This window comes from Zea mays, chromosome 7, assembly GCF_902167145.1.
Source record: "Zea mays cultivar B73 chromosome 7, Zm-B73-REFERENCE-NAM-5.0, whole genome shotgun sequence".
Lineage (NCBI taxonomy): Eukaryota > Viridiplantae > Streptophyta > Magnoliopsida > Poales > Poaceae > Zea > Zea mays.
In genome coordinates this window covers 95,418,628-95,434,970 of record NC_050102.1, presented here as the reverse complement: position 1 = coordinate 95,434,970, position 16,343 = coordinate 95,418,628, and the positions used below count along the sequence as shown (strand labels likewise).

The 16,343-nt window shown below is 40.1% G+C and overlaps 1 long non-coding RNA gene across 1 annotated transcript; it reads left to right on the top strand.

The window, feature by feature from the left end:
- The first annotated feature begins 15,254 nt into the window (after nucleotides 1–15,254).
- LOC103632586 (uncharacterized) lies at nucleotides 15,255–15,881 on the top strand. Its single transcript, XR_556046.3, has 2 exons — nucleotides 15,255–15,507; nucleotides 15,590–15,881. It is a non-coding gene; the product is annotated as an uncharacterized lncRNA (long non-coding RNA).
- Nucleotides 15,882–16,343: the final 462 nt, after the last annotated feature.

Genomic DNA, 16,343 nt, shown 5'->3' with positions numbered 1-16,343 from the left:
GAATTCAGCTTCTAGATGATTGTTAGTTACCGTTGATTTTTGGTCGCCATAAATTGGATTTATGTTAATGGCCATTTTCTTTACAGAGACCCTTGCTCACGTTTGGAATATGAAACTCCGCTGTGTGAACCGAACTTGAAATGTTTACATTGCCCATCTGATGTTTGTGCTTCTGAACATTCTTTAGGCAACACCCTAATTATTTCTATCAGGGTATCTAGATTTTGTTGTGCTGACCATAGTCTCATTCGATTGGTTTGACATGTATGTGTGTTCTTTTTAATGTTTCTCGTCCTCATTGCTCAGCCAGAGTTTATGTGCATGTCAAATACCATGGAGTATTCGTGAACGGAGTAGTATATAAAGAAGAGAAGATGGTCAGAGTTCGTAACCTTTGACATCTGATCGGGAATGATGAGGAAAAAAACAGTTTGTTCATTACTACTCAAAGAACTTGGTCATTCAAATGATATATATAAAAGGGAACGAATTGAAATTCAAAGTTGACCAAACCAAAATCATAGCAAGAGGAAATTAATAAATGTAGTAGAGGAGAGCCGACAATGGAGGTACGGGTGTTCTGGTTAGTTAAACCTGCCGCATAAGTACCTTTCGAATCTCCCCCTGCACGCCGGTGAGCACGTTGACCTCGCTGAGCTTAACGAGAACCTTGGCCAGCTGGTCGACCATCCAGCGCGTAGAGCCGTCCTTGTAGAGGTTCTGATCGACGGAGAACACGCCGCGGTGGAGCTGCAGGTTGTTGTAGACCTGTGGGCTGTGATGTGCAATACGGCGGACTGCGCGCGCGGCTGGGGAGGAGACGGCGGACTGCGCACGCGGCTGGGCTGGGGATGGGACGGCGGACTGCACGCGGTTGGCGGTGGACTGCGCGCGCGGCTGGGGACGACACGACGGACTGCGCGCGCGGCTGGGAACGGGACACGGCGGACTGCACACGCGGTTGGCGGATCGGAGGAGACGACGGCGCGTGACTGGGGAGGAGGCGGCGCCGCGCGGTTGGCAGCCGGCCGGCTAGGGCGCTCGCCTGGTGACGGCGGTTGGCGGCGCGCGGTGGCTGGATATTTTGGGCGGCGGTGGCTCGGGAAGGAAGATAGGGTTTTGGGCTTTGCGCTCCAACAGGCCCGATAAATTGCACATGTTTTTTATGGCGACTGACAACACGATGCTATAGGTATGAATTGCCGACTGACTACGCGACACTATTCACATATAAATATAACGACTAACACTTAGTTGGAATTTAGACATATGCCGACTCACCATCTGTGGCCACGTATACCGACTAACAATTCGATGCTAATTCTCTATTTATAGCGACGGTCGTCAGACACTAATTTAGTGTTGTGGTATAGTGTCCCATAATCAAACATTCTCCCCACGAGAGACCAACTTTTGACAATAAGAGACACTAAGAGAATTTTGACAACACAAATGTTCTAACTCTACTATTTTCAAAATTCTCAAGTGGTAGCTGATCCATTTCTTGCTTTGGCTTTAATTTCTCCCCCTTTGGCATCAAGCACCAAAACGGGATCATTTTTGGCCCTTTAACCTCATTGCCTCACCAAAATTGTCAATTAAGAGCAACAAGGCAACAAGAGCATGGAGATGAACTTGGAGTAAATTACCCTCTCATCGGAGTGCAGTGGAAGTCTTTCATGGTCTAAGTCCACCTTTCCCTTTCAATCCACTTTTGAGACTAAAACAAGTAAACTCAAACACAAGATTAGTCTCAAAGTGTCAAGTTGTAGCATGCCTCCCCTAAATAAGTGCATCAATTGCAAATGGACTTGTGAGGTCTGGGGATCATGTGTACAACTTGAGCATCATAAATAAGCAACAATATGCATAAAAGAACATGATCAAAGGCATAAACACATGTATGTTATAGATCAATCCAAGTTACGCGAATCTAAGACATTTAGCTCACTACGCAGCCTGCAAAAGGTTGACTCATCTAGAGGCTTGGTAAAGATATCGGCTAGCTGGTTCTCGGTGCTAACATAAAACACTTCGATATCTCCCTTTTTGCTGGTGGTCTCTCAAAAAGTGATGCCGGATGTCTATGTGCTTTGTGCGGCTGTGTTCAACAGGATTATCCGCCATGCGGATTGCACTCTCATTGTCACATAGAAGTGGGACTTTGCTCAGATTGTAGCCAAAGTCCCTGAGGGTTTGCCTCATCTAAAGTAGTTGTGCGCAACACTGTCCTGCGGCAACATACTCGGCCTCAGCGGTGGATAGGGCAACAGAAGTTTGTTTCTTAGAACTCCAAGACACCAGGGACCTTCCTAAGAATTGGCATGTCCCTGATGTACTCTTCCTATCAACCTTGCATCCAGCATAATCGGAGTCTGAATATCCAATTAAGTAAAAGGTAGACCCCTTTGGATACCAGATCCCGAAGCAAGGCGTAGCAACTAAATATCTAAGTATTCGCTTAACGGCCACAAGGTGACACTCCCTTGGATCGAATTGAAATCTAGCACACATGCATACGCTTAGCATAATATCCGGTCTACTAGCACATAAATAAAGCAAAGAACCTATCATAGACCGGTATGCCTTTTGATCAACGGGCTTACACTACTAGAAAACCCCCCTTGTATGTACGTTTTAGTTGTAGCGCACACAAAAGCGTCTCTACGGCGGTACATAAAGACGTTATTTGAAACAATTTTAAGAACGCATCAAAATGTTACGGTATTTGACACTCTTTCAACGTGAAGAGATACCTAAACACAATTTTTAACATGCTATTAAAATCGTATTAGAATGACACGAAATTAGACACGCTTTAAATCGTCAGTAACCTATAGACACGTTGCAAAACACGTATTAAAATCGTCTATAGGAACCTTAAGACGCTTTTTGATATGCAATTAAAAACGTATAAAAATGGCATAGTTAGACATGCTTTCAATACGTGACTAACATGAAGATACGTCATAAAGCGCATCGAATAATAATAATAAATCAGAAAAAATATATGGTCATGCCCACTTGAAATGGGAAAAAGTATGGTCACTCACTCAATAATAATAAATAGAAAAAGCGCCTGATTTGGGCACACTCATAACCAGAAAATATCAAAGCTAAGAATAATTATATAAGCCATGTTACAAGTCTCATGGATTGTAGTATTTAATCAAATAGGAAAATTTGTACACTAAACAACATTAACCCAACAAGTTGGCACCTCCTATCTAAAGTAACACATATTAGTTCATTCTAATTCAGTGCAAGTAAAAAAAACCCACAATATTCTTCTATAGCATTAGATGACCGGAAAACCTAAGCCTTGTCTAACTTTCTTCATTGAGTTATACACCCATGCCAAAATTATCTCTTGGGCTAACTCTCACCACAGTGTTCCATGGTTCAGCTTTTGGGTTTTGGACATAAAAGACTTGCTGAATTTGTGATGAAAATACAAAAGGATCATCATCTAGTTTATCACTGGTGTGTATTTTCCGGGAAAAATTCACATGACTGTATCCGAACTCATCTTGTCGCAACCCAGCTTTATGATGAACATCATACCATTCACACTTGAAAAGCACTACCTTGTAGTTTGCATATGACAATTCAACTATATCTAATAATCTGCCAAAATAATTAACCCCATCATCAGCAATGTTGACCACACCACTGTTTTGTGTCAACTGTGCAGCCTCACGACTCAAAGTGTGGAACCTCGAACCATTAATAATGTAACCACTGTATGTCACTCCATATCTGTTTGGTTTTGCAGCCAAAGCTCGGACCTTTGTCGTGATCCCTGTTCCATCACCTAATATAACCTGTATATAAGGAAAAACCCTCACGTACATTTCTTTTATTAGTTCCATACCAAATTTGCAACAATTTTAGATGTACAGACCTTTTGCTCCAACCAGTCAGGAAAGTGTTGATCCATCAAATTCTGAATGGAGGAAGGTGTTAGATTAATTGAGGGATGTAATTTTCTTTTCTCCTCATCCAAGAATTCTCTACAACAATAGTATTAGTATCATGTCAGCAAATAGCAGTAAAAAATAAATATAGGTTACTGGTTATAATAAATGTGATGTTGTGTGTTTTAGAAATACTGAACTATTGCATACTGCAAGCTTGAAGCAAGTTCTGGACATTCTAATTATAAAAAATGTAGATTGCAGCATGCGATCTTATCTCTAAACCATGTTTAATTCTCAGTAATTTCCTACAGAACAGTATTGCTCCTTTATTAGTCATTATCTTAACCACTTCTGAACATAAGACTTCAAATTTAAGCTTTGTTTGATCAATTAAACTGTAGAAATACTCCTTCCACACTAGTGATGATAAAAAATTTGGTCATTAATACTGAAAGAAATTAGGTTTAGATTCCTAAGGCCTTTAGCCCTACACTCTAATCAATAAGAAAACACACAAACAAATCAAATCAGCCAGCATCACAAAAAATAAATTATTAAACAAATGAAATCAGTACCCCTCTACTAGTCATCTTATTAACGTTCAGCGTTCCAGCCAATCCAGAAAAGAAACTCAAACACGGGCAGACTAGTATCGAATAAACAACATCACACTTTGAAGGAGACAACACTATATGAACGCACCTGTGGAAATCTTCAAGTTCATCACAATGCCGCAACACATATCGATGAGCCTGAACAAGAAGCTGCTTATCAAGGTTGATGGCAGTACTCTTTCCAATAGGTTCACCAGCAGTATCAAACAAATACATGTTCGCTATTTCATCAGATGGTCCAGGATTTCTAGATGGCCTTGTAAAACGTGTAGTTCCTTCTATAAATCTGGAACAAAAGGTCAAGCACTCCTCCATGCAATATCCTTCAGCTATTGATCCTTCTGGTTGAGCTTTATTCTTCACAAGTGCCTTCAACTTAACAAAATATCTAAATGCAATAATTGACACATGTAAGTTAAAACTGAATTATTGATTATTGTGCAAATTAAAGTTGACTACATACCTCTCCATGGGGTACATCCACCGGTACTGAACCGGACCGCCTAGTTTAACTTCTTCTACCAAATGCACCATCAAATGCACACTTACAGTAAAGAATGATGGCAGGAAAATTCTCTCCATATCACAAAGTGTCATCACAATACTGTCTTGAAGCTGCTCCAGCTCAGCAACATCTATGACCTTGGAGCACAACTTCTTGAAGAAGTTAGATAACTGAACAACTACTTTCATGACATCCTTGCTAGGGTAACAAGACAGTAGTGCCACTGGAAGAATGTCATGCAGTAAAATATGATTGTCATGACTCTTTAGTCCAGCCAATGTACAATCTTTCATATTTACACACCTAGATATATTTGATGCATACCCATCTGGAGTCCTGAGGTTCTGAATTACTGAGCAAAAAATCTCTTTTTGATCTTTAGACATAGTAAAAGGTGCATCAGGAGTTGTTTGCTTTCCTTGAGCATCTACAACAGGATGAAGATCCTCTCGAATTCCAAATTCAACTAAATCTAGTCGGGCATTCAGGTCATCCTTTATTTTATGACAAATATTCAATAGAGTGGCGATAAAATTGTCACACACATTTTTTTCTAAGTGCATTACATCTAGATTGTGTCTTAGTTTGTTGTGTTCCCAATATGGTAGTTGAAAGAAAATTGACCTCTTTTTCAGCCAATCTTCTGGTTTCTTCTCCACTTTACCACAACCCCCATCTAATTCCTTCTTTTCTCCCAGTCTTCTACGCTTGCGTTTCTGACCACTTTTATCTTTGACTTTCTTATTCTTGCCTTTCTTCTTACCCACCTTGGATGTTCTCTCCCCTTTCCCTAACACGAACTCTTTGCCTTCCAACATTTTCAAAACAGTAGTTCCACTCATTTTTTCAGGTGAAAGTCCAGTCTCTACCAAGCCATCAAATTGCATCCTTTGCCTTCGGTATTTGTGATTTATTGGCAGCCAGCGACGATGTCCCATATAGCACATCTTTTTACCTTTCTTCAGGTGAAATGATTTTGTAGCTGGACCACAAGAAGGACATGCATATCTACCACTCGTGGTCCATCCATATAGGTAAGCTAGTGCAGGAAAATCATTTATAGTCCACAATAATGCAGCTCGAAGAGTAAAATTCTTTTCTGAGGAGGCATCAGGTGTTCTATCTATTCCCGCCCACAAAAGTAATAGTTCATCGATAAGGGGCTGCAAATACACATCTACATCATTACCTGGAGAATTTGGTCCAGGTATGATCATTGACAAAATTAAAGATGTTTGCTTCATGCAGATCCAAGGTGGAAGGTTGTAGGGAACAAGCATTACTGGCCATGTACTGTGCTTTAAATTCTTGTTCCCAAAAGGGTTAAATCCATCACTAGCTAGACCAAGGCGTACATTACGAGCATCTTCTTTAAAGTCAGGATATCTACGATCAAAGTCTTTCCAAGCATCACCATCTGCTGGGTGGCGTAGTTTTCCATCCTTTGTTCGCCCCTCGTCATGCCAACGCATGTCATCTGAAGTTTTGGTAGATGAAAATAACCTTTGGATCCTAGGAATCAATGGAAAGTAACGCAACACTTTGGCTGGTTTCCTTTTCCCCTTAGGTTTCACTACAGAGGCATTTGAATCCTTCTTATCAACTTTCCAACGAGAGCTCTCACACACGTGACAAAAATCTTGTTTGGCAAAATCACCTCGAAAAAGAATGCAATCTTTGGGGCAAGAATGGATTCTCTCATAATCAAGACCTAAGTAACGGATGATTTTCTTCGCTTCATAGTATGTCTTGGGTAGATTAGCTCCAGGAATACCAGATAGCAGATCCATTAGTCCTTTAAATGATTCTTGTGACCAACCATGTAAGCACTTCAAGTGATATAAGTAGACTAAAAATGACAGCCTAGAATATTTACACCCAGAAGAAAATATTCTTGCATCTACATCCTTCAATAAGCTTGCATATATATTCTGTTGCCTCCCCAAAGTATCTCCTTCTGCTAGATTCATATTATCCTCAGTGGCATTATGTTCCACATCTACAGATCCAGACTGAATATCATCTGCTTCAGCACCAATTATACTTGCAGCCCTTCCAAATGCAGCCTGCAAGAGTTCTTGCATGTCATCCAATCTTCCATCCTGGTGGTCTCGTATTGGACCTGAAGTAGTCAAATTTGCATTGATATTTGGTACATCAGCAAGTTCTATAGATGGCCTGTCATATTTTTCACCATGATGAACCCAGATAGTATAACCTTTAATAATACCATTGCATCTCAAATGTGTCCTGACCTCATCACAGCTGTGGTTATATCTATTTTTGCAGTTTATGCATGGACAAAGTATCTCGCTACCTTGTGGAAGTTCCCGGTAAGCAAATGCTAAAAACTCCTCAACGCCATTTTTGTATGCAGTGTCCAATCTTGATTCTTTCATCCAACTTCGATCCATCAATCTTTATATTATGACCTATTAAAGTTGAATAAAACCCGTAAGCATTTATCCAAACCAGTTTAATTATCTGTCCAAATCCCTACTAGCAATCTGTCAACAACTCCAATCGAAACACAAATTTACCAGAGGGACAGAGAAGGCAGTCAACAGCACCTCAGCGGTCACTGGTTAGTCGGTTACCCGCTCAGAGCCTTGGAAGTCGGACCTCAACAAGCGACGCTCGGGCCTTCGCAAGCCTCAGCTGCTGGTGGGCCTAAACCGTGACAACACCTAATTCTGTTCCGCGGTACCTGTTCCGCGGTTCGCCCAAGCAGACAAAGATACGCTCCATTGCACAAGGATACGCTTCATTTTATAACCAACAGGCGGTCCATCTGGGGAGGAGAGGGCGGTTTCCGAGTCGTCGCATCAGGTCCGATCCGCTCGATTCGCCGGCGGCGCCACCAACCAGCAAGGTGATGCCTCCTCCTTCCTCTTCCCCAATCTGTGTTTCCGATAGTGCCGTCGGGGAGGGTGCCGATGGGTGAGGCATGCGGTACGCGGCGCGGTCGTAGGCCACGGCGGCATCCTCGGCGCTGTCGTACATGCCGAGCCACACGCGCGCCGTAGGGGGAGTCCGGGAATGCCAGGGATCCGCGCTCGTAGGGGGAGTCCAGGAACGCCAGGGGGAGTCCTGACAGCTGAATGCTAGGTGCAGTGGCTCTGGTATAACTTATAGAGCATACGACTAGGAAACCTGAAAAGGTCTAAAGCTGGTATTTCCGATCTCCATTGGTTGTGATGATTGTTCTTGTTCATAGTTCGAATCCCATCATAGTGCTGATCTTCCCTCTACTCTACACTACTGCTTGGATAGGCTCTTCTACTATGTCCGCATCTTCCAAACATCATCTAGTTTTTGGCTAGCATGTGCTTGTAGTGACTATTGTATTAGTTATTACTGACTTGCAGGATGGGTGTATTTGCTTAGTTAAAATAAAAGATAGTTGAGTTTGCTCATCTGATCATTATGATTTATCCATAAGAATAGAGCTACCCTCCCACATCAAACTTATTCACTGAACATTGATCTTTCAATTTGTTGTAAACTTCCAGAGTCAATACCTTACAGGTTTCGAGTTATAGAGCCCCAAAGTGAGGCATATCACACATGGACCATAGTTTCACTCTACTGAAAACTGAACCCAGAATTTCAGAATTTCAGACTGTCAAGATCTAACCATAATTTGCCAAAAATCAAAATACCAAAGTGTTGAAGCCCTAAATCCATATGGAATCTGTTAGAGAACTTGACCCAAAATTCCTATCCTCAAATCTGAATTTTCAGACTTAGTGATAATTCTGGGTTTTGAACTTTTATGCCTAAGCCAACTTTGAAGTCCTTTTATTATTCAGTCCATTGGGTTTTAGCTTAGGACCATGATATCAAAATGGTAGAGGATCTATGAATGTGCAACTTTGTTGAAGGGAGATGGACTCAGTACTACATAAAAAGTGGCTGTTCTGGACAGTTTGAATCTGGGTTCTTTATAGAAAAGCTGAAGAGTACATATTGGTAAATTATTTAACTCCACTAGTTTTCTAGGTGATTCTGGTGTGCAGCCATAGGCCTGAACAGATGGGGTTGAAGGGGGGGGGATATTTTCCATCTGGTGTAGCCTTTTTTTTCTTGAAGATGCAGCTGACAACTTGGAGAACCATCTAGTGATGACTCAGCTGCTTGAACTGTTTCAAGTGCTGTCCAACATGCAGTAAAAAAGATTTCTCCTGGTCACACTATTTGAAGTGCTGACTCCATATTTCTCCACCACGCTCCACAAAAATCTTGTTAATAAAACTGGTGGAGCTACCGGAATCGACCAAAATCAACATGGTCTGATTACCCACCAATGCTCTGACCCTCATACATGTTTCCTTAGCAGTACCTCTGATGGCATTCAGAGAAAGATTGGGACCATCTGCTCCTTCCGACTCATCCTGCTTCAACTGAGAAAGGACCTCATCAGTCAAAGCCATACCCAACTCTTCTGTAGTCAGAGCATTAAGCTGCATTTGTAATCTCTTGGGACACTTGCTTTGATGACCGGCCTCAAACTTCTCACCACAGGTATAACATAAACCGTGCTGTCTTTGATACTCCTTGACTGCCCTCTCCTTGGACAAATCGACTCGAGAAGATAATTTCACCTCAGTCCTCCCTCCTTGCCCATAGGACCGAGATTGGCCTAAAAACCTCAACATCTTTTGCTTTTGTTTCTCCATTATAGCCTGCTGCATCTGAGCCAATAAAGCAGCTCGATCCACCGTTGTAGGCAGATGAGACTGCACCACACCCTGCAGGTCATGTTTAAGGCCTTTGATAAAATGTGTAACAAACAAAGTCTTATCCAATGTATGGTTATGCATGGAAGCAGCATAACGAACTTCATTAAATTCCTTCAAATACTCTTCCACGGTACCCCTCTGATGTAAATCCACCAACTCTCTCATGGTCTAAGGGTACTCGTCCACACCAAATTTCTGCAACACTGCCTGAACAAATTCCTGCCAACTACCGAGACCATGCTACAGCTTATACACCTCAAACCATCGCGATGCATTGCCTTCCATATGCAACGAAGCACTAGTAACCCACATTGTCGCTGGAACATGGAAAAGAGCGAAATAATCGACACACTTAGCAAGGCTCAGGTATGCCGTGGGGAGTATTTTTGATTTCCTTATTTCCTTTCTGTCCAAGACTTCACAGTTACAATATTTAAACCACCTGGCACTTAGCAGGCCACCCACACGCCACAACTAGGAAACACTGGCCCAACATGGCCCACTCACACACAGCCACCCACTACTACTCATCCAGCAACGATCCATCTCCTCCTTCATCACACAAAGCTGGAGGCAAGGCAAGGAACAAAGCAGTCAAGTCGTCCGTGCAAACTGGGACCATCAGACGTGCTCGGACCCCTGTTGCGCAGCCTCCACTTAGTCTGCTTCGGACCACCACTATAGCAGGCAAATAACAAGCATTATAGGTTGGAGTTTTTGATAGATTGCTTGTAGGGATTTGGACAGATAAATTAAACTGGTTTGGATAAATGGATTTTGTTGATCTCCTATATGTAATAAGCAGAATCAATCATGACAAGAGGACTTCGAAGATTAAAGAATTTGAACATTGATGGAGATGGTGCAGAAGCTGCTCAAGAGGAGCACGAAAATGTGGCAGATAATGAGAACAATGAAAGTTTACAGTCCCCTCCTGATGTTGATGGTTTATTAGTCCACCTGCCACACCAACCTCGAAGTCCAATTAAGATCATATGTAAGTTTCAGGTTTGTTCTTGTATATCTTGGTACAATGTGAAATCTTACATTTTCATATATGCAGGGCCAAATGGAGAGGTTAGACAGATTATAGGGGAATTCACACTTTCAAATTTACTAGCATTACAAGGAGGAAAGGTAATTGTAGAGACAGATGAAAATGGTGTCCCAAATGAAAGGTCAGCCTCCATTCTTGGGCAGCACCTTGGCCATGTAGCAGAAAGCCCAACCTTAGCCCCTTTAGACATCCCAAGATTTGACAATCGCAGGTTTAATTCACACAAGGAACAAATAATAAAGGATGTAGAGGTAATTTTTTGTTATCGGTGCAAGCATGTACCTTCATTTTTTATATATGTACTAACATTTACCTTCGTGTATATAGCTAAAGTTTGCCTTCCCAAGGCAAACCATACATCTTACAAGGGACTGGATCCTAAGAACAGTTAATAATAGGTGGCGAGCGTACAAATCTAAGTTGAAGAAACAATACTTCAATCGTGACGAGAGAACTCTAGAAGAAATCCTAAGAGAGAAGCCACTAACGACTAATGAACATCAATGGAGATCTCTAGTTGGAATTTGGTGCCAAGAGCAACATAAGGTGCCATCTATTTACTCAACACGTTTATATCAATTTTTAATCAAGGAATGTTACATTATTGCTTAATCATTGCCTGTCTTTGCAGAAATTATGTTCCACAAACTCTCGTTGTGCAAAAGAACAGAATACTGCACACACATGTGGGAGGAAAAGCCTTGCTAGATTAAAAAAAGAGATGGTGATAAATATTCATCCATATTTGTTAAATTTTACTATCATCTATCTGAGGATTGAAATGATAGCCAAATAACTCAATTATGCAGGAAACCAGAACTAAACGAAAGGTTCATAGGATAGAACTATGGGAGGCAGCTCATAAAAAGAAGAATGGTAGATACACAACAGAAAAGGCAGAGACACTGATGGTACGTACATTTTCTGGTATAAATGATTTATGCTTGATCTAAAAATCAGCTTATAGTTCCTTAACCTTCCTATATACTTGTTTCAATAGGCTGCATCTTATGAGGAATTTAAAAAAAGGCGAGGGAACAACGATGGTAATCGTCTTTCATCTAAAGATTACAATGAAGTGTTCAATGATATTGTTGCCAAGGATTTCAAAGCACGTGGGTACTATGATGATAAGTACTGGAGTCAAGTACAAGCTTTTCAAGGTTTACCGTTTGTTATTCAAATGGAGGAAGAAAGAATGTACCAAGAGAAAGTAAATGAAATTGACAATAAAATGGAATCCGTGAGTGGTCTCATGAAGCATTGGCTTACTTTTATGTCAAAAAAGTATCCAGAAGATTTAACCCCAGAGATGAGAGAAGCTTTACAAAATGAAGTAAGCTTGCATTCAACCATGGCCCCCCTCCCTCTCTAGAATAAGAGCATATTTTTAACAGTATGTTGGTCCAAATATTTCAGGGTGGTGATAGTTATGACCAATGCACTGAAGATGACAAATCTGAAAATTATGCTGCCAAAGATACGAGTAGCATCCAAGAAGATTCAAATGCTGACGTGACCTCTCGAACAAATGAAGTGCATGTATACTTCCTTTATTTCAATTATTAAATATCATTAGCTACTATATAATAATATTCAAGCTCTTGCTAATGGCTTGTAGAACATGGTTCATGTCGAGCAGCAACAACAACAATCTGTCCATAGAAGTCTTGGATGAACTCAAGTCCATACATCTACACCACATGAGCAAACACCTTCAAAGGTATGTTAGAAAGGCCTACTCAATTACCAATGCACATGTATCTTGTATTTTTTTGTATTTTGTTACCTGCTTCAAAGTTGTTATTTTGCAAATTTGAATACTTGTAGTTGGATATAGATTGTTCTTGCAGAATAGAAGAGATATAAAAGATTTTTGTAACACCCCTGGTGTTACGTCAACTAAAACTCCAACATGTCATCATAAGCATTTGCATTAACTGCTTGATATACCTAGAATGCAGTGAGGAAGTATTCTTGAGGTGCCAGCAGCATATGGGCTGACCAACGTGGCTTCCATGCCCCAATCCAGCACACGCTCATAGGTATAGCTAGGAACACTGAACTTGGGCCATTCCAACAGCCAAATATCTGTTGGGGATATGCTTTAATATGTCCAAGAACTGGATATTCTTTCCAGCTGAGGGTGTGTTCTAGACCTCAATTATACCCTCCACACTTATCTCAACTATACACATACATGTATCTCTTTTGTCCCCTACTGCAGACAGCAAAACAACACAATTAAATACCTCACTGCCACTGCTCCCAAGTTAGTCCAAACTAGATATTTTCCCAGCAGCTAGTGAGGTCTCTAGACCTTCAGTTAAATATCTCTACTTTACCATTATCCAAAATTCGAGTAACACTAGTAGAGAAATCAGCAGGGAGTAAAAAGACCACAGCTAGATATTTCTGCAATTTTGGATCTACAGCTCTTGACTGATCCACCCATCTTCAGCTAGCCATTTCTCTCATTTTCTGAGTAAGACAGATTTAATCACTATTAATAGAACTTGTTTATTAGTCCAAGGTCTACCAAGTCTACAGATTTCATAGACCCAAACCTCCTAGAATAGAAGTTATGGCATCCAAAAGTTGACTACAAAATCTGATTACCATTTCTGTTTTCCTGAACCCATTTTCAGCTTTGTTCAGTTGATTCATCCCCCTTTCGACAGAGGCCTTTTGGGGTACCCAAATCTTTCAAATTTACACAATGTCAAGCCAGTGTCCCTTAATAAACTTTGCTTATGGATACAACCTCTCCAACTTTGCTTAAGACATTCTGGCATAAAGCTACACAGAACAGCCCTTACAAGCCCTCAAAGTGGAGCAGACAGACAGGTATTCAGACTTATACAATTCCAAATCTGAAAATTCAGAATTCAGCCACCTAGTCCAAATTTGAGCCACTGTTACTCCTTTTTTTGTGTAGCACCAAACCAATCTTACTTAAAGAAATTTGTTCTCCTATATATGGTCTTCCATTTTGCTATACAGCTCTTGGTCTAAAATCATATGAATTAATCACAACTGAGCTCCAAACAGAGCACGATTGGCTGTTTTTCAGAGTTTCAGCTCTGAACCACTAAGTCCCCAATACACTGACAGTCCATTTTTAGGCAAGCTTTACTCCAAATTTTGCATGGGGTTATGTCAAGCTCACTTAAGGAAAGTGATTCACCAACATACGGTCTTCAATCCCTTTATGGATCTCTCAGCCCAAATACTTAGGGATTAGTCACAAACAAACGCCCAAAACTGCTATCAAACACTAACTTCAGGTTCAGTTACTGTTGTAAGTCTGAAAACTCAGAAATCTGCCAATCAATCTTTGGACTATCTTTTCTACCAGTAGCATATAGCTTTGGGGCTATATCACTTAATAAGAATTGTTTTTCTATCATCTCTCTACGAGTTTGGTATAGTGTTCATTAACCACAACCCCCTGGATTCCAAAATATCAAGGCCCAAAGTTGGATCCAAATACTGAAATTTAGCCTCTGAAATCTACTAAGTCTGAAATCCAGAAACTCTGTTAGCTCTACTTTGGACTAATTTTACACCAAGTTCCATATAACTTTAGAGCTAGGTGACTTAACAAAACTTGTACTCCTCATGTGGCCCTATAACTTTGTTATAATGACCATCTTCAAACTGTTTATAAATCAAAAGTTATGAAGGCCTAAAGACAGCTAGTTGATATTATTTTCAGCAAACTTCAAGTCTGATTCAAAACTGAATTAAGCTTTTTACTCGAACTTTTCCTCTAAAACTTGGAATTCTCCATACACGAAAGTTGTTCAACTTTCCAAAATCTACAAGTCCGTTTTTGCAAAGTTTCTTTTCACCTGTTGATTTATTGCTCTTTGATTCTGTGTAGTTTTTTAAGAAGTAGTGAAGTAGCATGTACTCTGCTTTCATTCAGTTGTTAATCCGTCTCATTTAGCCTATATAAACTTAAGTGAAAAGCATTAAAAACTCCCTTTTAGTTTAATTGCCTAATTAATTAGCTTTCTTTTGCAACTCTAGGGTTCAGTAATTGGTTTCTGTTCGTCTACATTCCTTGTTAAAATCTCATATTTATAATTTTCTTTTTCTATAATAATTGAGTGAAACTATGCCTATAGGAGGCACAACTTGATGGCAATGTAGTCACAGATTTGCCAAGTGATCCTATATTGCACAATATGGTATGTCTAAGCTAATTGTATTATTGTTTCAACTAAAATATAAAGCATAATTTGATTAAGTGATGCTATGATTTGATGTTTATTATAGAGAACTCGAAGGGTTCAAGCTGCCAGCATGGGCATTTCAGAATCAGTATGTGGTTTTATTTGCCTTATTTCTTTCTAATTATGACGTTGTTTTACCAAAAGATCATATGTTCATGTTTTGTAATTTGTAAAGACAAAAGCAAGTGTACCTTATTACACTGATAAACAAAGGCAGAGTTGTGGCCAAAGGGAAGTTAGTGACTACAGATAGCCAAAGAGAAATATTAGGAGCAAATCTTGGACCAGAATATTGTGGGGTTCTTGTTGAAGGCCTTGAAAATATTGAACTTGGCAATATTACAAATGAGGAGGTACCTAGACCATCTAATCAGATTCGTACACTAATTGATGCTATTGGCTATGTTATTCCTTGGCCAATTACACATGTAAGTTTTTTTTATTTGAAATAGTACATGTGTCCCCATAACAACTTCAAATTGAGTTATTGATCTAACACATGCTTCATAGGTGAAGCAAGCTAGAAGCTCATCTTGTACCCGCAACAAGTTGGTACCTCCAGCACGTGGACAAAGCTAGATGGCGTGGACAAAGCTAGATGGGAAGCCTAGTATAATTGCAAAGTGAATCAGTTAGATTCTAGTAGTTACTAAAATTTTTAAGTGATATTTGTATGATATTGCCACTTTGGCTTTGCTTCTTTGTGAACACAATTGGCAGTTACTGAACATGTTTGCTATCGAGTTAGTTAGCTTCTTGATATTTTGCCAAGGCCAAAAGCAATATTATTGAGGGTTTATAATTTGATTTTTTTAACATTCATCTCGATGCACATTTATATATATAAATATATAAATGAAAACATCTTTTTTTGGCACGTAATAAAGTGTTACAGTATAACGTGTCTATATTATTACAAACAAATATAGATGTATGTACAAAATCGTTTCTACAGGTCTTAATACACACTTTGACGTTACTATATAACGTATTGATATGTGTAGGCACACAATACAAACGTGGCTATATTATTGTTTCTACTTTTGTTAACACGCATTTTGGCATTACTATAAAATGTGTCACTCGCCAGTTCAGCTGACACGTCACCTTTCCACATCACCTGCCACGTCATTTTTCCACATCACCTGCCATGTCACCTATCCACATCACCTGCCATGCCATCATTCGTGTCACCTACTATATCGTCTCTATACTCCTTAATGCGCAATAAAGCGTCACTATAAAACGTGACTATAGTAATACA